This window comes from Parasteatoda tepidariorum, chromosome 12 (genome assembly GCF_982258835.1).
Source record: "Parasteatoda tepidariorum strain Cologne lab strain chromosome 12, Ptep-v5.0, whole genome shotgun sequence".
NCBI classification, from domain to species: Eukaryota; Metazoa; Arthropoda; class Arachnida; order Araneae; family Theridiidae; genus Parasteatoda; species Parasteatoda tepidariorum.
The window spans coordinates 20,010,386-20,037,987 of NC_141766.1; the positions used below are offsets into that span (position 1 = coordinate 20,010,386).

General features: G+C 30.0%; 2 long non-coding RNA genes across 2 annotated transcripts; both read right to left on the bottom strand.

Annotated features, from left to right (window-relative positions):
• Nucleotides 1-4,406: 4,406 nt before the first annotated feature.
• LOC147800964 (uncharacterized) lies at nucleotides 4,407-9,394 on the bottom strand. Its single transcript, XR_015430773.1, has 4 exons — nucleotides 9,262-9,394; nucleotides 8,178-8,322; nucleotides 5,015-5,250; nucleotides 4,407-4,778 (listed from the first exon to the last, which is right to left on the bottom strand). It is a non-coding gene; the product is annotated as an uncharacterized LOC147800964 (long non-coding RNA).
• A 3,519-nt stretch (nucleotides 9,395-12,913) lies between these two features.
• Nucleotides 12,914-16,357, bottom strand: LOC147800965 (uncharacterized). The gene is made up of 3 exons (XR_015430813.1): nucleotides 16,121-16,357; nucleotides 13,156-13,327; nucleotides 12,914-13,066 (listed from the first exon to the last, which is right to left on the bottom strand). It is a non-coding gene; the product is annotated as an uncharacterized LOC147800965 (long non-coding RNA).
• Between the last annotated feature and the right edge of the window lie 11,245 nt (nucleotides 16,358-27,602).

The window sequence follows — 27,602 nt, forward strand, 5'->3', positions numbered from 1 at the left end:
AAATTTATTTTGGAGAAATGCTTCACTAACTAAAATGAAATTTTCGTTTTTCAGTTAAGATAAGGATACAATAGGTGGTCACTTCAAAAGGGTCCTGTTCATTAGTTGGTCTAAACAGGTGTTAGGGGTAAAATTGAAAAAAAAAAAATCAAATCTTGCTGCTAGTTATACATTGAAGTGAGCGACGAGTGTTTTACATCTCATTGACTTATAGTTTGTTTACGGTAAGAACTCCCCCCGCCACTAAATCTGAGGCCGTCTGCTGCTAAGGAAACAAGAATAGAGCATTTCAGGGAGGGTAGCTTCTCTTTACTTTAGGACAGTGTTTCCCAAACTTATGACTTTTGTGTACCTTTTCTAAATTTTTCGTAACGCTGTGTACCACTAATAAAAAAATGAGTGCATTTTTTACTATAAAAAAAATTGCACAAAAGTTAAAAATCACAACTGGCTGTTGACACCACTAATTATTAACTGCTAACTCCGTAAATTTTCATGGCTAGCTTTGTTTTTAAATAAGTTTGTTTGAAATTTTCGTTTATTGCAAGATATTTCGCATAAGGAAGCGTACCCTCGCTAAACTGTTCCCGTATCCCTGGGGGTACGCGAACCACACTTTGGGAAACTCTGCTTTAGGGCAATATGAAGAAAAAGATTCCCTTTTTCTCTCCCACCCGAGACAAAATATATCCTAAATAGTGACCCCACACCCCTATTTGAAATAGCTATACCTTGTTACCATAGTCACCCCCACGGGTCCAGACGAATAGGGGAGTTCTTACTTTAGACAAATTGTACTTACTTCACATCATTTAGAATTTTAAAAAGGCACAGAGTGATTTGTTTTGTAGTCAAGATTTGTGGTCCCCTCCTGGTGCACTATTAGCTTTCATAAGAAAAATTTCAAAAACGTAACACATCAGTATACAGTGTGTCTTTCTCTTAAGTAAGAATAATTATTGCTTAATCCAGAGAATAACTCTGAGAATGGTTGCAAGTTCAGCGAGAAAAGGATGGATTTGAATTAATCGGGGGTGGGGGGGGGACAATGAATCTGGGAAACGATATACTTAAAAAAATTCCAAACTAAAATAGCTCATTAATTTGGAAATTCTCAAGACGAGGTTAGAAAAAAAAAAAATCTGAATATGCGTTTGAAAGGAATACGCAATTATTCATGAAAGTCTTAATAGAAACTGAAAATCTAATTTTGATAAATTGACGAATTAAACGAGTATAAAAATAGTCTTGAATTATAGATTTTTTCGGAAGGGATCAAATAATATTTTAGTACCTATATATTATACTATTCACTAATATTGATTTATTTTTATATAACTTTAAATGACATTTATATTTTATGATACTAACACAGATACTATTAATCAAAATTGTTTATTGATCATAAAACTAAGTTTATTTAATCAAAACACTATACTTTGCATTAAATACCATTAAAAATAAAATTTCGCAGAAATTTAGGATAGAATATTGCACTATCCTTTTAATCGAATAACCCGCTCAATTGCATAGATTTCGCTGGAACTGAGGATATTTTTTTAAGCGGGGTTGACTGGTTAAGCCTTAGCCGTTGTTTCCTCAAAAATCTTAAAGATAACATCATTGATACTTTATAGCTCTATTTAATAACAATAAAAAAGAGTTATTGCTTGTACCTTATTTAGTTTTTTTTTCGCTATGTCATAATTTCAATCAACAACAGTTCCGCAATTGACTGATTGTTGACACGTTCTCAGCAAATCACCGAAGTCGAGCATCACTGGCCGCTGTCAGCGTGCGGGTGAAAAACTACTTGGATCAATCTGTGAAGGGACCGAGGGTGTGAGGTATTGGTCCTCGCTAAAATGTTATACGTAAGTACTTGACTTCACGCGCATGTCGTCGGTCTATCGAAGCGAAGGAAGCCTCACCTGTGCAGAGTTCAAAATTGTGATGGCATGTCTTCAGATGATTGTCAGGAATGTTTTCCAGACCGTTACCAATAGCCCATTGAGCAGCTTTAGTGCGACGTAAACAACAACAATGAAAAAAAAAATTTACGTGGTAGCACTATGTCACCAAATTATCTCTAAAGTTATCTGAAATCACGTATTTAATTTGTCACGTCTGTCAAAATGTGTTTCGGTATAAGTAAATAATTTAAAAACAGCGGTAATTAAAATAAAATAAAAATTCTTTTGCAATGAAAGGCAAAATTAATGGGAAAGTGGTACTAATTTGCTTAGGAAAAACGTAGAAAATTACTTCAGTGTTATTAACCGCTGTTCCTCTTTTCTTTTTCTTTGGCCTTTTAATTCCTAGTAAGAATATATATATCTTTTTGGTATTCTCTCTTTAAAAATAAAAAGTCAAACAGCTGATAAAAAATATTTGTTAGATTACGGAATTATAGATTTTACTGAAATATAAAATTCAAAATAATTAGTTTGGAAAAATCTTTTTTTGATTCATATTCAAAAATGTATTAATGATTTTGTAAATTAAAGAAGTTTCAATTATAAATAACTGCTTCGCTAAGATTTAAATAACTGCATATTAGTTAAATTGTTTGGAAGTGAGCCGCGTTTGAAATGTTTGACTTTTTATGCAGAAAAAAACATGGTGTTTCACGTTATATTTCATCTCACCAAATATTAAAATTCTTAATTTATTTCTCACTTATCCTGACATGAATAAATACAAAGAAATAATGAAAAAAAATATATTTAATGAAAATTGTGAGTCAAAGTATTAACGCTGACACTCAGTTCATTTAAGTAATGTAATAGATGCATATTGAAATACTAAAAAGTAAGCCATTATGTTACAAAAAGCAACATTTATGGAGTTCAGGTACTTATTCGTTTAGATTAATCGTAAACAAGCGCCATACTATTATTGCCGCCAATGATGCTTAATTAATATAGGTAATTCCTTTTATATAAATTAAAAAAATTATTTATTTACAAAAATTTCAAGTTAATGGTAAATTTCGATATTATGCCTAGTAATGCTGAATACAGTTAATCTCAATTTTAATGGGCTGAACTACAAAAAACAGGTTTTGCTATGTTTTTGCTTATTAATTTTGTCAGTATATACCGTTCAGTTTTGTCCACGATTTTATTGGGTTGTTCAGTACCGAGTTATTGTTTTTTAATTTTATTAATCCTGTTAGAAGAGTGGATATTCAGCTAGTTGAAAATAAAATAAAGTTGAATTACAGTTATAAAAATTAGTTCGTTAAAAATAAGTTAACTAACGCTTTTCGTTTCCCGAAACTCTGGTTTTTTTCTCAGGTCAAGAGAAAATTGTTGCTCTTGTTCAATACTTATCAATATTTTAGTCAAATGACTTCTAAACGTACTATTGGACGTATTTTCAAAATTTTAATTAAATATAGTAGCATTAAATTCTAACTTGAGATTAATTTAAATTGAAATAGTTGCAGTGTTAAAGTAGTAGCACCTTGGATACATATGTACTATAAAATAGTATCTTTCTTTTGATATACATCTTCAAGAAAGAATAAATAAATGATATATATTTTCTTTTGAATATATTTATTTTTAGTGGTAAGAGTACAGCATATGTAAAAAGTATAAAAAAGGAAGAAAAAAAAATTATTCAAGTTGGATCTGAGAATTTGAAGCACGTATATTTGTTTTTATTCTTACACAATCGACAGAATATGGTAGCTAGCTTGACTCTATGAAGGTGCTTGCAGATGCAATCATATAAGGTCTATGACCACTACTAGTGGCATCATCCTGAGAAAAAAAGCAGCTAAGTCTTTCTTTATAACTATTGCATAGCTGCCAACCTTAGGAACACTATATGAGACAAAATTATATGCACTAATTACGAGAGTAAGATAAAAATTTAAACATTAAATCATAACATTAATAGACATATATTTAAATATGTAAATTAGTAAAACAAAACTATAAACGCTATCTTTTGTGGGAAACTTATAATATTAATATTTTATAATTAGGAATACCGGTATAATATATTAAAAACAAACATTACCTATTAATATATAATTATTTATCTCCAAATTATAAAACACAGGTAAATAATAATCTACATCATAAACAAATATTTCTGATGCAAGTGTTTAAATACTACAAAAAAAAATTTCCAAAAATAATAATTTAGTGAAATAATCAGCAACAGACAGTATTGGAATAATATTTTCCAATAAAAAGCTACTAAAAATTACTTTAGCACAATAATCACAGGATGCGTGCTTGTGGCAATCAGAAAAAAGGATTGGTTTAAAATCAAAAATTTTATGAAAATTCAGATTTTTTATAAAAATATCAGATTGGATTTAAAAATTAGGAACAAATCCTAAAAAATTCTGAACAGTTGGCAGCTATGCTATTGTCTGCTCAGTCAGCTGTAAAATAAAAGCATTTTTCTAGATAAAAAAAATAGAAATCATATTACCTTAAAATTCTACAGTGGATCAGAATCCAATCAAAGACTTCAGTTATATTATTAACTGACAACCGTGCCGGAAAATAAAGAGCTTAATTATTTTTATGAATTTAAAAAATATACAATTATATTTAATACATATAGCAAAATCAATGACTGAAATGTTATCTTGTTACGGTACAGAGATATTCTTCAAACTAAATGAGAATCTGCATACATCATTGTAGAAACAAGTCCTGGTAAACATATCTCACAGAAAAGCTTTAAGCAGACAATGCTGTGAGACTATTCCCCGGGACAAACATGAAGCACCAGTAGAATCCAGGCAAAAGCTAGAAGAGAACAAGTTGCTTCAAATTAATATTGTAATCAAGATACCTTGTTAAGATTTCAACCAATGGTTAAGTATATAGATAAAAGCACAACTCTTCAAATTGTGAATCTAATAAAGGATTGCATACAGTAGTTTGAATCAATTTGAATTACAGAGTGAAAGAACATTTAGCACAGAAGTATACGTTTTAAGTTATAAGCAGAGATAAACAGAAAAAAATAATAATTATTAAACCTGGCATATCCATCTTTTTCCACGCATATGGCATACTTGCGACACTTTCAGAGTGGTCTCACAGCTCTTTTGGGTGGAAGCATCACTCAAACTCATACTTGGGGATTTGACACATCTGTCACTTTAAAATCAAGACATAAAAAAGGAGTGTAAATAATTGCAACGTTAGGTTTGTTGCTCGATTTTTTCTTTTAAATTCTTTTTGCAGATCCCCAATTTAGTCAGGTTACTTACATCTGAAAGAGAGGGGAAGTGTCTGATTAATATTATTTAATATTTCTATTGCAGCATCAATCAGGGTTTACATATAAAGACTAATGGCTTTAAGAACAAGACAACCACAGGACATTACATCACAGCATTTAATAGTTAGTCACAGCACAGATTTTTTTATATTTTCTTTACACAACATAAATGACCCCACAGCCAATTGTTCAGTTGGTATGTGCACTGTTGAGTCACTGTTTACCCTAGAGACAGCCACGTAGGCTTCTTAAAGGCACGAGTCCATGATGGATCATGGAATGTGCATGTCGAGTTATCCCCACGCTGACTTTTAATGATGAGCCAGTACATGTTGATGTGTTTGTCTATTGTTCAGGTTTGATTGCACTGCTCCCAGTTTTTTAGTATCTAATCATCTAAATTCTGTCGACATCACCAGTTCTTTAATGAATATTATTTTCTAAACCTTTTTCAAGAATAAAAAATAAAATCATAAATTAATTTTCTAAACTTATTAGTATCTAGTTTAAACATTAAATTAGTTTTTATTTAGAATGCAATAAATGCCACTGATAAAAACAAAAGTAATAAATATTTTTGAAATAATCAAATTAAAAAAATATATATTATTAATTTTATTAATAAAAGAGGAATATACTAACTGGTGGGGCACTGTCTTTTTCTTAACCAGAGTTTGATTAAAGACAAATACTGATAAACATTAAAAGATCATTTAATTCTGACTTTAATTATTCTATTAATACTGTAATAATTTATAAACAGTGCTGTACTAACAGTAAACAACCCGTACTATAACAATACAGTTGGGGGAAAAAACTCACAACGATTAAGGTAAAATGCCACTGTTAATAATATACAATTCTCCGAATAATCAAAACAAAAAAACACTATAGTAATAATAGAGAAAGATACTAACTGAGGCACTCGTATTAGCTTCTGTTGAGTCTACATATCATTCAAGCTAACAAAGAATAGAATTAGAGTAATCTCCGTGCAATCGAAAAAATTTTTATAATCTCTTTTAGTGTTGAACATTATACCCATTGCTATTTTGAAATAGCAATGGGCATTATTCATTAGTGTTATTAGCATTATTCATTTAGTATATTTTACCAAAGGCGTTTAAAGTGGAAGGGTATTTATAATTCAGGGACAATGTTCTAAACAATCTTCCCCCTGTCCTTTAAGGATAGAACCAGAATCATTGAGAGAGAGAATTAGTCATAAAATAATCTATTGCATCTAAACATTTTTCTGCATTGTGTAAAGTAGCACAGATAAGAATATTAGAAAATAACACTCTCTACTGAATACATTCTGAATATTTTTCTTTACGGCATCATAGTACTAAATCTGTTCAAGTACTGTCAGGGATCTGTCCAGACATTTTGTGAAAGGTCCGTATTTGCAAAATTGAGAAAAAATTACTCGTAATTTGTGAATATAAAATAAATGTTAGGTCACATTCTTTCAACCAAGGTCCTGCTTTTGTGAATTAGTGCAAATAGGGTCTGTTATTGCAAAAAAAAAAAAAACTTTTTCAAGGAGTTTTTAAATTGTAAAGACTTACAAGATTATGCCCAACACTGTAAAATTATAATTAAAAAAATTAAAATTTAAAAAATAAACAGCAATTGCTGCTACTAAATTAGAGATGCAACATACAAATATTTGGTATTTTGCCTATACTGCTGAATGCAGAATATTCATTTCGGACGAATAAAGGAAGAACGTCTGTCGAAGACAAAATTTATTTCGTTTATATCTGTCGCCCCCCCCCCTCCAGGGAAGGGTTTATTCGATTAACAAAACAATAATGAAGATAAACGAATTTGTGAAGAGTCTGAGTGAAAGATAAATTATTTTGTGAAATGTCAGTTTTTATGAAAAGATATTTTGTGAATAGTTCGTTAATGGACCCAAATTTCTTCTAAACAGACTTCTGACTGTGACTACTCTTTCTTATTTGTATGGGATGAGTTCTGGTTATCTGGCTAAATGTCAAGACAAGATTACAATATTTTCATATAATTAGTATATAAAGTTGTGTATAAATAAATACACTTCCTTTTTTAGCAACTTTGCCATGCATTCTTCAAAGATGTTTGCCAGTTGAATATGGTACTGGCAGTTTAAATGTATGTGATCTTATCCAATACATTCATTCACAGATAAAGCTGATTCACAGAACATTAGCCAAAGTAAAATTCACCAAGTTTTAATTACTTCATTGAATCGCTTTATAGTGACGTTTTCAAGATTAACAAAATGTTGATGCATACGCTGATCCCTCAGCATGAGAAATTTCTAAACTCTTCGTTCAAGAAAAACAACTCAGGAAGTGATCCGCCGAGCCAACTACAATCGCCAAGGTGTTCAACAGATTTTAAACTTGCAAATTTAATAACAGAAAAAAAAAACACTTGTAGATAGTTGCTTGGGGGTGGTTACGAGTTATACCGTAACCACCCCCAAGCAATCGCCAGGTGTTCAACAGATTTTAAACTTGCAAATTTAATAACAAAAAAAAAAAAAAAACACTTGTAGATAGTTGCTTGGGGGTGGTTACGAGTTATACCTTCCGAGTTCCCTTCTCTTTTTTTTAGTTCCTGGCGGCTGGCTGCCCAGAATTATTCTTCCACAGATCACCAAACAAAATCTCACCAATAACCCCACAAATTTTATTAACCACAAAAGCCAGTTTTTTAAAGTTGGGCATTGTACCCAATTGCACATCATTAGTTCCTTAATTTTTAAGAAAAGCAAAATAAATTATTTTATAGCACAACCATGAGTAATATTGAAGAAAAAAAAATCAGTATCTAAATTAGAATAGTTACACAAGATACAAACAATGCCAACAAATGGTTTAGATACATAATCACTGAGTACGTAAATAAATTACATTTCAACTTACCAACATGAATTAAGACAAATACACCATCGTCCCTTCACAACTGCACACTTAATTTGTCCACACCGATTCCAGGGTGTGCAAACATCGATATCCCATTTTCATTCAGCATTTAAGTAATTAGCTAAATACTTCTCCAGGGAATCACCTAGTAAAAAAAATAACAAAGTATTTTATTAGTTTGTATTTTATGAAGAGAAAGAAGAAATATGAAAGGTTTGCTTTACATTGTCCATTTAAACGTAAACTGTTAAAAATCTTAGATTAATGAGAAAAATACAATTATAGATATAGTTTGAGAAGTTAAATAATTGAAAAAATTCAATTTCATATTAATATCCAATAAAGATAACTTGCTAATCTGAATTATCTTCTAATTTATTATAGTATTTGTATTATGTATTTAAATAAAACAAATTACTGAGTACAAATTGTTTTGCACATAAATGTGAAACATACAGAATAAAATCTTTTTTTAAAAGCTATGCATGCTCATAATTTATTCAACAGTTAAGACAACCTAAAAGAATAATAATGAATGCAGTAACTGTGAATGAAAATGATAAATATTATCTAAATTTGTTCCATTTCTCTCAGAATTTTTTTTTAGATTAGTTTTCAATAAAATTGAAACAAATTATTTTAGACATGATCAAAAAACTCTTCACTATTTTTAAGAAAATTAAATATTAAGCTTTCTATATAAAATAAATTTTAATTAGCAATATATTTCCTAGAAAAAAAAGATACCTCTGTATTATGTCAGTAAAATAAACATAAATCAAGTATTTTAACTAAATGAAATTTCATTACTAAACTGCTTTACACATTTTCGACAGATCAAACCAAGGATTTCTAAGGAAGCAGGGAAAAACTTAGATAAATGAATTTTTTTTATAACGATTTTCTTAAAATACATACATTTTACATATAGAGGAGAAACAAACTATTTACTTTAAAATCTAAAGCGTGGTATTCACAGATATTTAATAAAATTCATTAATCTTTTTTAAATTTCATGTAATTTTTTTATATACTGCTATGAAACATACACTAATATTATAAATCTTTAATTAATAAGAATTACCTGTAATTAAAACATTCATAATGATAAAATATGAAATCCCGCGCAGACAAATACAGAAAATGGCTTCCTCTAACAATAGCTTTTGTTTAAACAACGCCAATTGCTTTGGCGAAAAAGTTTGTAGGGTCAATCAATATAGGGTTATAAGAAGATTGATGGATAAAAGCAAGCGTCAAGCTCACTCCGCCCAGTTACCAATTCCTAAATTGACCAAATATCGAAAAATGCAAGGCAGTGGCTATGGATGATGTTTTTTACTCTAGGGAGCGCTGCAAGCTCATGACTGCCTATGGATGGTGTTTTCAATAGGAATGTAAACAATAACAATCTCGAGCTCGGCACCTACTCTAGTTCCGGTTAAAAAGTTTGCTGCTGCTTACTACATGTTATTCTGATAGGCGATGTTTTCAAACGGATAATTTTGTTTTCAATAAAAGAAATAAATTAGATAATTTCTGGGCTCAAATCTGCCGTATTTCATAAGATATTAATGATAGTATGTAATTCTGGGGAGTTTGGAGTGAAAATTTGTTTTTGTCATTTTGTTACTTATTATTAAAAAAGGTGACATGGTTGCTAGATTTTGAATATCTCGCTTTTTTGGCAGTCTTGATTTGGCCTCTTTCCGCTTGTTTATTACTGTTTGTTCGTGTTGCAAGCTGTGCACCATCTTACGTTGGTGTTAACACTTTTAGCATTGTAAACAGTATTGTTAGCATTGTAAACATAAGTAATAAGTAATCAAATGCATTGTTTGCAAGAATCTCAAAACACAATGATGCCAAATGGCTTTAAAATACAACTTAAACACTAACCCGGAAATTTAGGCAGTCCCGAGCTTGCAGCGTTCCCTAGTGTAGAAAACACCATCCATACTTCCGGGTTACTCCTTTTGTTGTGTTTGAAGCTATTTGGCTCACAACGTGATTATTGGGTTTTGAGACTTCGTCATTTAAAGACCTGTCATTTCAAGAGGTTATAATTGTTATTTGAAATAAAAATCTTTATAAAGCACTTCTTACCTTGTCAACAATAAACCAACTTCGAAATTCAAACTTAAATCCCAGATAGCAATATAAGGTTTTTTTCACCCAACAAAAACCTTTTCATGTAAACCTGAAAAGGGTTTTTATACGGTTTACATGTAAACCCTCTAACCTTAAAACGAGGTCTGCGACAATCTGCTCTATTCTACGCACATTACCCTAATCCAAAACCTTGGAAAAAAACCTTCTACATAACAACCATAAAACGAGGTTATCTTAAGGTTTTCAAGCGGGAAAAAAACCTTGAATAAAGCTAGTTCTAAGATGAAAATCATCTTAAATCTACGTAATTATAAGGTTTTCGTTTGCAGCGTTTCGTATGCTCAGCTAAAATCTACCTTGTCATGAGATTTTCATTGACAATGCAATTTAATACTATTGCTAGTGTACGTCAGCTAAAACGTCATTCTGAACGTGACGTCATCTCTCCCACGATTGTATGACAGCGCGTTTTATTATTTGTTTTATATTTTTCTTCTTATAGCTTCTCAGTCCGAGGTAAATTCTCCTTTCCATCAATTTTGCTTGATTATATTGGGGGAAATAGTCATTTTTAATCAGTCAAACTTACTTTGCTGTAAGAACTAAGCGAAAAAATTCCAAATATTTCTTCTTTGAGCTAAAAAAGTATGTTTGCATATTTCCCTACGTATAAGAAATTTCCTTGTTCATGAAGTTTATAAATATTGTTTTTATATTTAAATTTTAAACTCACTTCTTTACAATTTTAAACTCACTTACTGATTTTTATTTTAAAGTTCCTGTTAAAATTGATAATCACCAGGAAGTCATTAAAAATGATAAAAATTAAGATTTAAATGCTAAAATAGTTCAAATTTTTGTTCAACAAAATAAGAATGTTAAAAATATTTGAATTTTTTTTTTTTTTTTTGCAACGCTTATATTTTAAATCAATAAATTGGACACACAAAAAAATTACCTTAATTTTTAAGTATATAACAGGATAAAACAAAATTTAAACATTTAATTCATAGTGCTAACAACTGGCATTAATATTATTTTCTTTGATATTATGGAAAAGCATTTTTTTTTTGTCTAGATAAATGGGACACTTCTTAAAATATTATCTATAGAAAATAAAAGCCAGTTTTTATATTTTGTAGCTCAAATAGGTTAAAAATTTCTCAAAAACAATTGGATTTCAAATGTAGAAAATACAATAGCAATAAATAGATTTTTAAACAAATATTTATTCCATAAATAATTGTTGTATCAAATGAAAAATTACACATCAATATAAAAATAAAAAATATGTCGAAGCAAAAATAAAAAATGAAGTTGTCAAACATTCAGAACATTCAGCAACTGAGGTTATTCCAGCTCTCGTTTTCCTGAAAAATAAAATGGGAAAATTTACATCAGTGGAATTGAAACTACACTGTAAAAACAAACAGAAACCCTGTATTAATCATATTATAGAAGATCTCTGATTAGTAGAAAATTTCTTCGTGCTACTGGAAAAAAAAATAGTAAATGAATTTTTTTGAAACAAAAACTGTTAAAAAAATCTTTGTAAATAAGATTTTTTCTTCCTGCATATCAGATCATACACAGTTCGGTAAAAGTCTGTACAGTTGATATCTAAAATTTTTATTTTGATTGTGGATCAAGAGATGGTGTTTACCATAGAAATTAGAATTGTGGTTGTCTTTTCATCTCATGAGAAGCGAGAGAACTTCATGCCCATTATGTGTGTTGATCATTGTAAAGGGTTGTGGAAAACAGGTTTCGTTATTCTCTGGCTTGAGCTGAACTTGTTGAATATAATGTTTGTTGTTATTTCGATATCAAAGTTTTTAGTCGTCGAAGAGTAAAGACTTTGAACAAACCAAATAAATATGCATAATAATTCAGATCAAAACATTTTACAGTAGTTTTTTTTTTTTTTTTTTGTAATTTGAAAAAAAAAGGTAATTTTTTTATAGAAATATCTATAAGAAAACTACAAAAATCTTTTTTAACAGATTTTTTTAGTGAAATACGAGGAAAAAAAACAATTGCACCAGAATCTGTCTATGAAGTTATACTGTGACTCCGTTAATAATTTAAACATGAAACTAATCAATAAAAATAAATAAAAGTATTCGCGCATCCTGTCCATATACAATAAAATAATAAGTCTACTCCTGAGTTTGTTTGCGTGCCTACTTGTAAGCATTTCAGAGCTACAGAATTTAGTTTGATTTTAAATTTCCACATGAATTCGCTAAATTCATAGAGTAATTTTTAAAATTTTGATCGGATTTCATTTTACAGTAAATTTAAGATTTTCAAATATTTTTATAAGATTATCATTTAACTGTTATTGGAATTTTTATATTAATTTAAATGTAATATCACACATAATTAATAAATAATAGCAGGTATTTTTATTACCATTAATGAATTATTAACAATGAAAAAAAATTTCTTAAAAGTATATATTTTTAAACGTCACTACAAAAAGATTTTACACAAATAAAACTCTTCATTTTTTTTTCATAATTTATAATTGCCAATAATTTAAAATATGAACTACAAGTTTCTTTTTATGTATAAAGAAAAATATATATTAATGAACTAAAATTATATATTAATTATATATTAATGTACTATTAAATTTATCTGCTCAATAATATTTTAAAAACAAAATAAAACATACCTTCTCCTTTTTCTAAATTTGGCTTGTGAAAGCCAGTCACTTAAGGCTTCTTTAAAATAGTTTTCTTTAAATGTATCAAAAGACTGGATGCAAACATCTAAAAAAAGTGAATAAATGAATAAATGTGAATGAAATTTTATAATTCTTTTGTGTATGTATATATATATATATATTATTATTAGTTACCTCTAATCATCTTGTAAATGTCAGTCTTTTCAAAAGAGTTTTTCAATTGTCCACTTTTACTTTTTCCAGTTAAACTGTAGCAGATGGCCACCTCATCTGTTATTAACCTTCTAAGAAGATTTGCCACAAAGGCCATACAGTCTTTACCATGGCAGCTAAACATGAAATCTTTCTAAAAAATATAAAACATTTTTAATTCTTTCATTTTCTGATGGAAATCCAATTTTTTTTTTCTTGTTCAATGAAAAAGTTGTGTATTGAGTAGAAATTTCCGTACGAAATTACAAAAATGTGAAACGCTCAGTCGGATTAAGAAAATTTTTAAAGTACTTAATTGATATAGAAAAACAAGCAATTTTTCAAACAAAATTACTTAAGTGAATAGCGTTGGGTAGAGGACTCAAGAAATCAAACAACCTTCAATTTACAAAAAAGAAAATCTTTGACACTTTTTTAATTTTAGAAAAAAATTCAACATTGTACCAGATAATTAGCGTAGAAATATAACGTTAAATCTCGTTTTATTTTAAAATTTTGTTTTTTCTTCAAAAATACAGGAAACAATTGACAATTTTTCAGAATCAGATGGTCAAATAAAATTTTAATGTATTTAAATGAATATGAAAACAGGGCATTAAATTGCAGATTACAGACAAATTCAATACTACTATCTAATACTTAGATACAGTTAGGGTAATCCGTGGTTTTTTACTAATGATCGCAGAAACTGTTCCTGACTGAGTATTTTATTACACGGTAATGATTAGTGGTTTATAATAACAGAGTATTATTATGAACCACTTAAAACAGGATTAAAAAGGGTAGTTCCCTAAAATAATAAATCTGTTGTTCTAAACCAGGGGTTTCCAACTTAGATGAGGCCGGGGGCCACAATTAAAAACACAAATGGCGGGCCGCAACTTTATCAAAATTTTATACAGGACTCTTTTATGTTTGAAGGAACATTAAATATTTCTGTCAGATTTTTACCAAGCTGTACAAAACAAAACTATTGAATTACAAATTAAAATAAGAAGTAGAGTTTTAAAAATATCTAACTGCATATTAAATGATTCGGGCTACAATAACTTTAATGTGCAGCTATGTATTAAACAATTGATGTGCAACAGATATCAAGTTGTTAAGACATAAAACTTATACAGTAGCACACAAAATGTTCAATGAGAAAATTGAGGTTTGTCTACTGCAATCACCTGATAATAGATATTTGCATTTTAAATTTAAAATTTATAAATGTGTGCGTAAATATTTTCGCCGAAATTGAGTGGTTTCAAAAAATTAAAACGGAGAATTTCTTCGAGAAAATTTCTGATACATACATGCTAAATTATATTCACAAAATACAAAAAAAAAAAAAAAAAAAAAAAAAAAAATGAAATAAAAAAGAGCAACATTCACGATTATTTTTGTATTTGAATAAATATTTTCTTGAATGCAAAACCTGAGAAATAAATATTTTTGCACCGCTGGTATGTAAAATTTCATTGAAACGAAGAAATTAGGTTTTTGTTAACGAGAAAAGTATTCTAAACCCATACAGATTTTGTACGAAAATTTCCCACAAAAAAAATAACAACTAATATATTTTAGTTCCCGGGCCACGAAAAAAGGCTTCGCGGGCCGGATGCGGCCCCCGGGTCGCCAGTTGGAAACCGCTGTTCTAAACCGTGACCCAAATTGGTTCAAGGGCCTTATCTTAAATATCCTAATTTATTATTGTAGACTACATTTTAAATTATAAAACCAGACAACAATAAAAAAGTGTTTCGTTGAAAAAACATGCCTCCTTTTAGTAGGATTTCAATTCCTGCCTTTAAATTGGTTGTCGTCACAATATTAAAAATATGGTTCCAATAGTTTAGGTAGGAGAGGGATCGAAAGTTTGGGTCAACCTTTAATGTCAATTTAATTCTTTGCGTATTTCACGTTCAAATAAATCTAAACTTTTTTCGCAAAATTATAAAAGTAATTAATTTAAGCGACGGTGTGCATGCATCCCGATAAGACGTTTAGTCTGAATTCGCGCACTAGCTAGTCGTGAAGGGGTTAACATTTCGATTTATGATGACTTCCTATCAGCCAATAATGTGGCAATAAATTGTGCTAATAGTGGACAGAAAGCGATTAAAATATGTTTTGACATATAGCACAGAGTTCCAATTCTAAATTGAACATTCCTGCTACTAGGAAAAAAAGTCACGTTTTCGATAGAAGATTATTCCTATAAGCAATAAATTCTACTTATAGTGGTTAGAAAACGAATAAAACACATATTATTCTGTCTAGAAATTAATGATTTAAGCTAATTGGAAAGTTACCGAAATTTAAATTGCAATCTTCTAGCCTTAAATAAACTCGAAAGTGCGCGAAGAAAGCATTATAAATGCTACGTTTGGCAAAACTCAGATTCAAACACACACAGTAATACACAGTTTGGATTTTAAAATCCTGATAAGTAGTCTGAAGCGTCATAAAAATTTTAATATGAATAAATCTCCAATTTGGGAAATATAATTTTTATTAGTTGAGCTATATTTTCATATTAATGCAAGTTTAATTAACGCTAGTATTAATTTCATTTTTTAATAGTTATTTAAATTGTACTTTTTGCTTTTTTTTTGCAATGTCTCTGGAACTATTTACATGAATCTTCAGGCAACGCGTACATCCAAAAAAAATTAATGTCAAATAATAATAAGAGTAATAAATTAAAATATTGATAGTTAAATTTAAATTATAGTTTCAGTGTTTACTTAAAATTTATTGAAATTAAGAAGAGAGCATAATAATCAATGTCCCTTAGGTTGTGTCGTCCCAAGCATAAATTTAAGTTTTAGATTTCTAAGTTAAATGGTAATATTAATTGATAATCTTAAAAAAAATAACAATACGTAAATTAAATACTTAATAATGAAAATGAAATACAATCTAACGGTGTACCTACTTTTTTTGTTGAAAAGAAAATCGAATATCTTTAACTTGAAACAATATAACAGAATGTCAATAAAACTTAAACTCCAATTTCAATTTTAATTGCGAAAGCAAACTCCAAGAGTGATAATGATCACCAGCAGTAATATTAGTGCTTTGTTGCGCATGACGTAAGTTTTTAAGACAGTATTATTGGATGGAGGGGAATCAGGTTTACAATAATTTTCTAATGTTAAATTTAGTGAGATTGTTTCTTTTTTCTTTTTATTATTATTTTTAATCGAATGAGAATTTTGAAGTTTGAACATAAAGTATTGCCTTAAAGTTTCAGTACAGCAAGGCTAATAGAAGTTTTTCTAGTTTTTTAAAGAACTTTTTTTCAAAGTTTATTTATTGCTTTTCCGTTTTCATTTTATGTATTTTAGATATATAGTTGTTAGCTAATACAAATAAGACGTTAAAAGGAAAAGTAGAGATTTAAAAGACCAGATTTTTTAAACGACTTGAGTAAAATTTAATTAAGCTGACTTTTAGCCTCCCCTCCTCCTTTAGAAAAACGTGTTTTTTCTTATATCACTTCCTTTTACATTTTAATACTAATTTTTTATTTTCAACAGTGTTTTGTTGAAAATGCATATAAAAAAAATTTTCACTCTAAAAAACTGATGCAAATTATCAGCAATGGTTAAACATTTACGTACCTGTTAACTCATAAACTTTTTAGAGAAAGCATTTTACTGTAGTTGCAAATTGTTTGATTGTCAGTTTGACAAATTTATTTCAAAATTATATGTAAAATCTCTACGTACAAATAACATATCTACAAGACTTGATTGTAATTGAATAATACCAAAACTAAACATTCAAACAATTATTTATTTACACCTCATATAAATAATATTAAATACAGTTCTTCATGCCTGAAACCTTTTAATTTTGAACCCAATCTAGGAGACAATGGAATACATTTGTCAAGTATTAAGACCATCTTGTGCTTTTATGAAAATTTGTTTCGATAAAATTTCACCACATTTGCGTTCAGGAAATCTCTTACTGTTAGCCCGACGTCAAAGGGATCTCTCACACCAGGATGAGTTGGCCGCTTGCGTCATTTTTTGTCTGGTAGACTGGGGCTGACCATCAGTTAGTTATATACAATTCAACTAGTAGCTGTCCAGAATTAGGTGTCGATTACAATTGCAATTTATTCTAAATAATGATTGAACAAAAATAAATTACTAGAAATAAAAAACGATTACAAGCATTAATTACATTAGAAAAATGCTAATACAATTTAATTAGCTATTTTGTTTTCGATAAAGAAAAGAAATTCTTGAATATAATTTTATAAATAAATAAATTTTATTCTTCAAAAATAAAATAATCAGCATTTATAACTTTTTAATTTCACGGTTAAATTGTAAATAAAGTACTAAAAATGAAAACACTATATGAATAAAAAATAAGATTTATAAATATACAGATACATCCACTAATGCACTTAATATATTTTTAACTCTACCAAGTGAAATAGAGTTGAAAAATTCAACCTTATAACATTGATCGCAAAAACTGCAATTGATATTATTGAAATTTTATACAGTGTGCAAAAATTTAACGGACCATCCTGAATAACTTTTTATCTAATGATCAGATCTTCACGTTCTAGGACTATAACCTCAAAAATGCTTATTACTTAGTGCAGACGATATTTTAAGTTACGAAATCAGACAAAAATCGTACTTTCTCTAAATAATTTCTTTTTCCTCTCCAACTGATTTAGATTTCTGACCCCCAAAATCTAGAGGTTAGCCGCAATCAAGGAAATATGGTCTAAATAGTTTGGCCAGGAGCTCGGTCCAACAGTTGATTCCCATAATGTTAATTTTACTTTTTGCGTATTTCACCATATTTCAAGAGCTTTTTAAGCGAATTGAAAAATATTTGCACACAATTATGAAATTCGTTTATCCATTATGTTATGGAAGAAGTATATTTTAGTAAATATTTTTATTATTATTTTATAAAGTAATAGTCGGAAAAATTTTAAATTATGAGGTATGTATTTTTTTACATCCTTTAGAAATAGGTAATTTTACATGGCAAAATATAAAATTTGAGCAAAATCGGTTAAATTGTTTCTGAGAAATCGAATTTTAAATATACGCAGGAACAATTCAACCGATTTAACTCAACTTTGTGTTTTGCCATGCAAAATTACCTACATTAAAATTTAATAAGAAATTGTATGCCTTACAATTCAAAATTTTTCCAGCTATTATTTAATAACATAATAAAAAATAATAAATGCCTACGAGAAATAATTTTTTGCGTGTAATTATCTTTAGAATAACGAATTTTTTAATTCTGTTCAAAATTTTTCAACTTGTTTAAAAAGATCTGGATATATCGCGAAAGACGCAAAAAGTAAAATTACAATTAAGGGATCCAAACTTTGGATCGCTCTCCTGATCAAACAATGTGGACCATATTCCCCAGACTGCGGCAACCCACTATATTTTGGGGGTTCAAAATCTAAATGCGTCTGAAAAAAGGTATGTTTATTCAGAGAAAGTAAAATTTTGCGCCTGATTTCGTAAGTTAAAATATCGTCTGCATTAATTAGCCTATGCCATCCCTTCGAACCATTAAAATTGAGTCACAAAACGTGAAGATCCGGTCATTAGATCAAAATTTATTCAGGGAGGTCTGTTTCTTATTTTGCACACTATACAGTGAGTTTTGTGCGCAAAAAGTTTTTAAATTCACTCCTAAGATATGATGAAATAAAGCTATGGGTCTAGGCTTTGAATCTACCCAGCTTTAGAGCAGGTACCAGCTTGTCGTGGAAATAAAAACGGAAGGTGCGCGATGCTGATTTTATAGTCACCATCACGCCGTTAGTCACAAATCGTGGACCATCTAGTTCACAAGGGACTGTTGGGCGAATTTTTTGTATATTTTTTTTATCGAATATTTTAAATAAAATTCTCTTGGTGCGGATATTTTAGTGCTATACCATAATTAGGTCTGCAATGAGGTAAAATAAACGAGAATAGGCCACACATTTTAAAGGAAGCGCAACGCATAGGACCCCTAAAGACAATTTTTTAAAAAAAATTAAATTTCTGAAGAAAAAAAATATTGAAGATCAAAATGAAATTTTTTAAAATTTTATTCATTTTTAATGTGATTATTCGAATGAAAAGTTTCGAAAAATTAACGTTAACTTTTATTTGTTGGGTTCACATTTTCTTAAAAAAGCAAAACTCAAAAACTGCTAAAGTATTTCTCGTTATAACAGGAAGACGGTAAAGCCCTTGACTTGATATGATTCAGACTCAACAGAAATGTTTTCCCAACTTTTTAAATCTAAACCGTGACTACAAGAAAACTTTAAAAAAAGGTTTTCGCTGCATACTTTCGCAGACCTTAGAAAACAATCCAAAAACATGGTCTTATACTCGTTTATTTGCTTTCCCTAAAATGAGGTTTTTTGCAAAATATTTTCTAATTATTTATTAATATTTTCGCTGGAAAGGTTAATATTTGCCTTATTTTCTTTCCTTGGAAAAAGGTTTCAGCTTTATATTTCTGCTGACCTTATCATGACAACGAACAAAAATGAAAATATTAAGGTTTGCCATTTGCTTATTTTTTAGCCTAAGTAACAGTGTTTTTTAAAAAAGCTTTAAAAATCATTTAGTTTTCCTTTTAGGAAAAAAGGTTGGAAATTGCAATATTTTTGCTTTATTGAAAAAAGGTTTTTACTGCAAACCTTTTCGTGACAATGAAAATAAAGTTAAAACACAACGTTGTCGTAAGGTTACATGCTTTCTGGGAATTATTTATTAATATTTTCGCTGAAATGGTTAATATTTGCTTTATTTCGTTTCCTTTGAAAAAGGTTTTCGCTTAATATTTCTGCTAATCTAATCATGACAGCAAGCAAAAATGCAAAAAATAGGGTTTACAATTTGCTTGTTTTTTAACCCAAATAACAATATTTTTTAAAAAAGATTTAAAAATCATTTACTTTTCCTTTAAGGAGGAAAGGTAGGAAATTGCAATATTTTTACGTCATTGGAAAAAGGTTTTTACTGCAAACCTTTTCGTGACAATGAAAATAAAGTTAAAACACAAGGTTGTCGTAAGGTTACATGCTTTCTGGGAATGATAATTTGAAGAATGAACTTAATCTCGTTGCTCGAACAATATGCTAACACTAGCGTGTGATAGTGCACGGCTTGGAAGTAGAGCAGGTCAAGAGTTGGAGATTGTTGTTGTTTACATTTATATTGAAAGCACTATCCATTGCACTGATGATCGGTAAAATATACTCACAGCTATTTTGCCAATATTTGCAACAGCGTCACTTTACAGAAACTAATCCGGGGATATTTCCGTATCATGATCTGTCTCGCCAACTACAATCGCCAAGTTGCCAAATAGATCTTAAACTTGCAAATTTCTTAAAAAAAAAATTAAAAAAAAACACGTAGATGTTTGCCCGGGGGTGGCTACGAGTTATACCTTTCAAGTTGGTCCCTTTCTGTGATGTTTGTTTTTTAGTTTCTCGCGGGCCACTGCCCGGAAGCTTCCAAGACTTGGCGGTTATTCTGCCACAGATAACGATACGGAAATCTCCCCACTAATCCATTGGTACAGTAATAATGAATGGTGTTTTTAATTCAAATGTATACAACAACAATATCGAGCTCTTGACCTGCTCTACTTCCGGTTAGAAAGTTTATAGTTGCTTACTACAGCTTATTCTGGGAGGCGATATTTTCAAACTGATAATTTTGCTTTAAATAACAGAAATAAATCAGATAATTTCTGAACTCAAATCTGCTTTTTTTCATAAGATATTAATAATGATATTAAGTAATTCTGGTGAGTTTGAAAGGGAAAATTTGTTTTACTTATTTAGAGATGTATTGTTAAAAAATGTGACATGGTTGCCAGATTGGGAAAGAATTTGCTCTTTTGGCAATTTTGATTTGAACTCTTTTTACTTGTTTATTACTGTTTGTTCTCGCCCTTAAGAAAAAATTGAGGTATTTCTGATGTAAATGAGGCGTTTTTCCAAGGTTTAAATGAAGTTATTTAAATCCATTATTAGGTTGAAAAGGGTGCAAATGAATTCCCTCAAAATTTACCACAAAAATACCTGTAGAGGTCAAGCTCTATCAAGCTGAGGTATTCCATCTTACATTTGTGGGAAGGTAGATATTTACTACTTTAACTACTTTAAGGTTCTTCATTTTCATAATTTTTATGGGTTATTACTTATCAACTAAAAATATATTTTTTCACTCCTGTGAATAAATTTATTTAACAACCTAAGGTCGTGTTTCATTTAACACTTCAGGTTATTCTAGATCTACCTCAAGTGTATTTTTAGCAGTTGAAAGGTATTTTTTTACTAACGTAAAGTGTCTTATGTTCTACCTCAGGTTATTATATTTCAAACTCAAGTATATATTTTTATGCTTGTAGAGTTTTTTTTTTATCAACTGAAGGCGCGTCATTTTACACATCAAGTTGTTATAGATCAACATTAAGTGTATGTTTCAACCACTGGATTTTTTTTTTTATGAGCGTGAAGTGTTCGATGTTTTACTTTTGGTTATTATTTTTCAACCTCGAGTGTAGATTTATATAGTTGTTGAGTACCCACACGCGGTTATTATAAATCAACCACAAGTATGTTTTTTGACACATGAAAATTTTAATTTTTATTAAGGTCAGGAGTTCCATGTTCTTAGGTTATTATTTCTTAATCTCAAATATTTATTCCCAAAAAGCATGTAACCTTGCGGCAACCTTGTGTCTTAATTTTCTTTTTATTGTCGCGAAAATGTTTTCAATATAAACCTTTCTTTAATGAAACAAAAATATTACAATTTCAAACCTTTTTTCCAAAAAGCAATAAAAAATGATTTTTTAAGCTTTTTTAAATACTATTATCATGTAGGTTAAAAAAATAAACGAATGGTAAACCTTGTTTTTGTATTTTTGTGGGTTGTCATGATAAAGTGAAATACAAAGCGAAAACCTTCCCCCCCCCCAAAAAAAAATAGTGTAAATACCAACCTTTTCAGGAAAAATATTAATAAATAATAAAAAAATATTTTGCGAACAACCTCATTCAGGGGAAATCAAATAAATGAAAATGATACCCAAGTTCTAAGGTCCTACGAAACTGCTATGCGAAAACCTTCTTTCAGGACTTTCTTATAAACACCGATTAGATTTAAAATTTAGGAAAATATTTTTTGTCGATTAGCTTTTTTTTACAGGACACTACTCAAAATACGAATTTAAGAAATTGGACGCAGCTAAGAAAGGCGGATTTAAGAAAATGTACACAATCCAAAATATGTTTTCAGAAAAAGCTCGCATCTTAAGATATGTGAGTAAGAAGATGGACGCACGGTTGAAAACATTGGCGTCGCAACCGGTGGGGGGTCCAAGGGGTTTGAATCCCCTCAATATTTAAGGCCTGTTTAGACGATCCAATTTCTTGGACAGAGATTGATTGATGTTGATGGAAACTTGTTTTTCTTTGAGCTTGGATCGTGTAAACAACCATCCAAGTACTTGGTCCAACTTCTTGGACGATAGTAGAGCATGTTCTACTGTCCATCCAAGTTTTTTCTCTCTTAGCCAATCAGCGTCTTAGGTTTTGTGACGTCAACAAGCAGGCAGCAAATGATGTCATTTTGTTGTCGGTTTTCATACATTTTAGTCTAAATCAGGGGTCTCCAAACTTTCCAGCCTTAGGGCCATACTGATCACTCCAGTAAGTTCCGAGGGCGAAAACCATATCAACCACCATCAACAGATGGCGATACCAAGGAGTTTGACGTCATTCCTTTTCCTCACCTCTACCAGGGGGAACGCCACTATTCATTCCTGCTCGAACACCTGACGATGGCGGATCTCAACGATCAGCTCTGATGCAAGAGACTTTCGCTATTTCCTTCGCGTCACTTCTAAAGCTGTATTACAATTATGTTTAACTACACTGTAGTTACTTGGACTTATATTCATTAAATCTGCTATATGCTTAATATCATTGTTTGAATGGACTATCATTCTCCAGCATAAATCAACACGTGCGCTAAAGCACCACTTCACGTGATGCACTGAATTGTGTGCATGGCAGTGACTGATCGCTCAGTCACATCACAAACCATAGCACAGCACATTCAGTCTGTAATGCATCATCCAGTATCTGCGCGTACCATTCGACGCCGTTTACAGCAGAGTGGTCTGTCCGCAAGACGTCCATTGCTTCGTCTACCCTTGACGCAGAACCATAGAAGCCTCCACCGCCAATGCAGTGAAAGAAGGATGTGGACGACAGAATGGAATGAAATTGTCTTTACTGACGACAAGGGTGTCGCCAGACTCTGCCCGACAAGGGGTCAAGGCTCCCCCGACAGGGGGGATCAAACAAATTAATTCAAAATATTTAAATTAAAACGAATTTTATACTTTACATTTTTTTCTCACATCATTTTTTTTCCAAGTGTGTTTCTAAGAATCTAAAATCACTAATATTGATACCATAATGTGCAGATTCCTTTTAATGTAAATTTAAATCTAATTTTTTTTTTCTGTTATCGATGTATTTTGTACTGTATGGTGCAATTTACCATACATTGTAAGCATAAAAATTATTTCTGTAATGAAGAAAAATAGTTGTAGCAGTAACCGCAATTTCAAAAAATTTCTACGCTTCTTATTACTCTCATAAATTATTCGTTAATAAAAATTTGAAATTTCATGCACATTTAACAAAACATTTAAAGAACATTTTGATATAAAATGTTATTTTTATTCGCATCGATTGGCTTTTGAATCATTTAAATGTTTTGCAAATAAAGTTTTAAGTACATTTTTTGCATCCACGTATTCCATCTAAAGATATCCTGCCCCGTTCGGAACGAACTTCGAAATGGTTATGCCCAGAAAATTGTAAAATTCGAATTTTTTTAAAATTGTTACATAGTATAATTTTACGGACAAAAAAAAAGGCTATTTTGATCAGGGGACTCGATGTAAATATATATTGTAAATAAATACAAAGAGACTTTTAAAATTTCTCCTTGCGATTCCTTTTTCTTTTCAAAGATGCTTTTAAAGTGAACATCTATGTCCGGCAAAATACTAATTTCTCCATTTGAGAAAAAGAGTAAGTCCATCGGCTTAAAATATAAGATTCAAACAATATACCTTAAATTTGTAACTATTTTTCAATTTACAAATTTTAAATTTGCCTCCGAGAAACTAATATTAACTAACTTACATTTTAAAAAAAAATTGCCACACATGGCTGCTGTTTGTCTGCCTATGTTTTCGTTTCTCTGCGAAGCTGAAAGCACACTTTCTACCAAGATTTTTGTTTCGCCCTGTTCACACAGTTAATTGATTATTGTTTACCACATGTCAACGCGAAACATTCCTTCCTCTAAATTTGCTTTTGCTTTCATAGTTACGAATTTTAAGTTACAAAAAATGGACACTAAAAATTAAGAAGTCAGGGGACCAAATTTCGAAAAATATGAGTTTTTTAATTTTATTTCTCAGGACTTATTTGACTGATTTTGCTTAAATTTTGTATTTTGACATTTAAAATTGCAAGTGGTGAAAAATTACACACCTTACATTTCTTAAGTTTCTCGACTTAAATAAAGTAATATTAAATGTTTACTAAAAGTTTCATTTTGCATGAAATTATCTTTGGCGAAACGAATAGGAATTGATTGATCTAGTAGGAATTGTATGCAACAATTCGCTTAAAAAAAATTGGGATATAGTGAAATACGCAAAAACTAAAGTTAACATTACAGGGTCCTAACTTTCAAGCGCATTCCTGAAAAAACTATTAAAACAATATTTCTAGATTGAAACTACTATATTTTAGGGGTCAGAAATCTGAATCCGTCGAAGAAAGGTATATTTAATCGGATAACGTTTTTATGTCTAATTTCCTAACTTAAAATATCTTTTGGACTAATTAATTAGTATATTTGATGGCACCCTCTCGAACCCTTAAGAATGAGTCCTAGAACAAGAAGATCCGAACTTAAGATTAAACTTTATTCCGGTGGGTCCATTTATTTTTTTGCGCACTGTACATTCATTTGAAGTATGTCAATATTGCTGATAATAGCAAAATAATTTTTCTTTTTTATATAGAAAGATAATTTAGCTGATGGTTATCCATATATATATGCTTTGATAATTTTAAGGATTATGATTGAAAGAGGAAAATAAGCTGAAATTATGTTCACTTTCAATATTAATATCAGATATAAATAAATAAAAACGTCTTCCATTTTGTCCTTTTTTGTTAATTTCATAGTAATAGCTTCGAAATAATTGCTCAATGATAATATCTCAATCTCGTCATATCTCAAGAACGTTTTGCTTTTTGATTGAATCGAAAAAATTTTCATACAATTGCAAAAATTCATTTTTCCAAAGGTAATGCCACGCAAAAAATATAGTTTTAAATAGTTAGAAAATATTTAATATTTTTTATATTTGTATTTATAATATGAGTTGGAAAAATTCTGAATCCCGATTTTTGAAATCCCCGTGTAGTAAAGGGCGACTGATGCACGTTAAATCTGTCGAGTCGCAAAGTCCTCCATGTTCCCATAAGAAATCAATACCTCTGGGGGTACTTACCCAGGAGTTTCCTTGTCTTCTGGATTGGTTCAAAATTACAAGGCTACGAAGTTGAACATTAGTAGTCGTAAACTCGAAAATTTGGTCGGTTGTTCAACGACGGATAAAATGAAATAAAATAGCAAGATATACAAATTTTTATATAATTTTATGGAATGCAATTTTAAATTGCGAAATGCAAAATTTGAATGAAATCGGTTGAATAATTCGAGATAAATGAAATTTTAAGCAAACTGACTTTTTTAAAATTTGATAACTCAAAAACTAATTGATCGATTGCTCGGAAAGTTCGTATTTTGAAATTAAAAGGATGTAAAAATATCTAGAACATACAATTCAATATATATTACTATTATTTATTAAATATATTTATTATAAATAAAATTATTTTTGCTTAAAAATTTGTGTATAAAATGTTTTTTGTAATTTTATGCGAACATTTTTTAATACACTCAAAAAGTTCTCGAGATAATAGAAGAGCGAAGTTAAAATTAAAGCCATTCTTTGCCGTAACTTCAGATCATATCCTCCAGATTGCGGCTGTTTCCGCATTTTGAAAATTAAAAACCTAAAACTATAGACAAACTTGTATTTTTATCCAGAACAGAATGTGCTTTTCTGCCCATTTTCGTAACTTAAAATATGGTACTGACTCTTTGTACGTGAAAATATGATTAAATAAAAAGTAATCAAGGTGTTCCCTTTTTCCATTTCATACATTGTACATAAAATAAGTCGATGAGAATCTGTTATGTTGATTAATATATATTTTAAGAAATTGAATATGAACAGTTTAATTGTTTTTCTGAATCAATCAACAATCTTTTTACTACTAAGAAAATGATAAAAAATAATAATAAATTAAAAATATTTTGTTACTGTTTTTCTTTTTTACCGACTGCATATTTATTGCGTTGATTAAAATATACACCTTGAATCCGAATAAGTAAATGATTTTCCTCATTTATAAGTATTAAGAAGAAAAAAAATTAAAAAATTAAATAAAATTTATTTTATTCTTATACTTTCATTTTGCTTGAAAACTTCAAAAAGCAATTATGTGATCCCATAAACCATTGATAAACACATTGCATATAAAGAAGAGGACCTGCATTTCTTTCTATCCCTCAGTGCTTTTGTCAGTTATTCCCCCAGCAGAGATATCCCCTTTCTCCAGAAGAAAGAATAGCAATTTGGATAAGTTTCCAAGAAAATGAAGATGTGTCTGTGTGAAAGGATTTCTAAGGGACTTCAAAAAGTCGTCAATTTCACGCATGTCTATTCGCATCCGGTCTCTAGTTTAACTAGGTATGGGCAAAGTTATGAGTAATGCAGTGAAACTGCAATTACATAGAATTTACAAAATATTCTACTAATTTTTGTTGCTGATTCTTAAAAATAAATAAATAAAAAATCAACTACAAAATGTTTTATTAGGCATTTGTAAATGAATTTTTGACATAATTTTTAAAAAAAATGTGACCAGACTATTTTCCCGACGAGACTTTAAAATTTTCCCGATGGGGGGGGGGGGCTGACCATGCCCGACAGGGGTGCAATTGCCCCCCTGACCCCCTACTGGCGCCGCCCTTGTTACTGACGAGTCACGCTTCTGTCTGCAGCACCACGATGGTCGTATTCTAGTCTGGAGACACCGTGGAGAGAGGATGCTGAACAGCTGCGTTATGCACCTCCACATTGGTCCTTCACCGGGCATTATGGTGTGGGGAGGTATTGGATATCACTGTCACACTCCTCTAGTACGCATTGCCGGTACTTTAAACAGC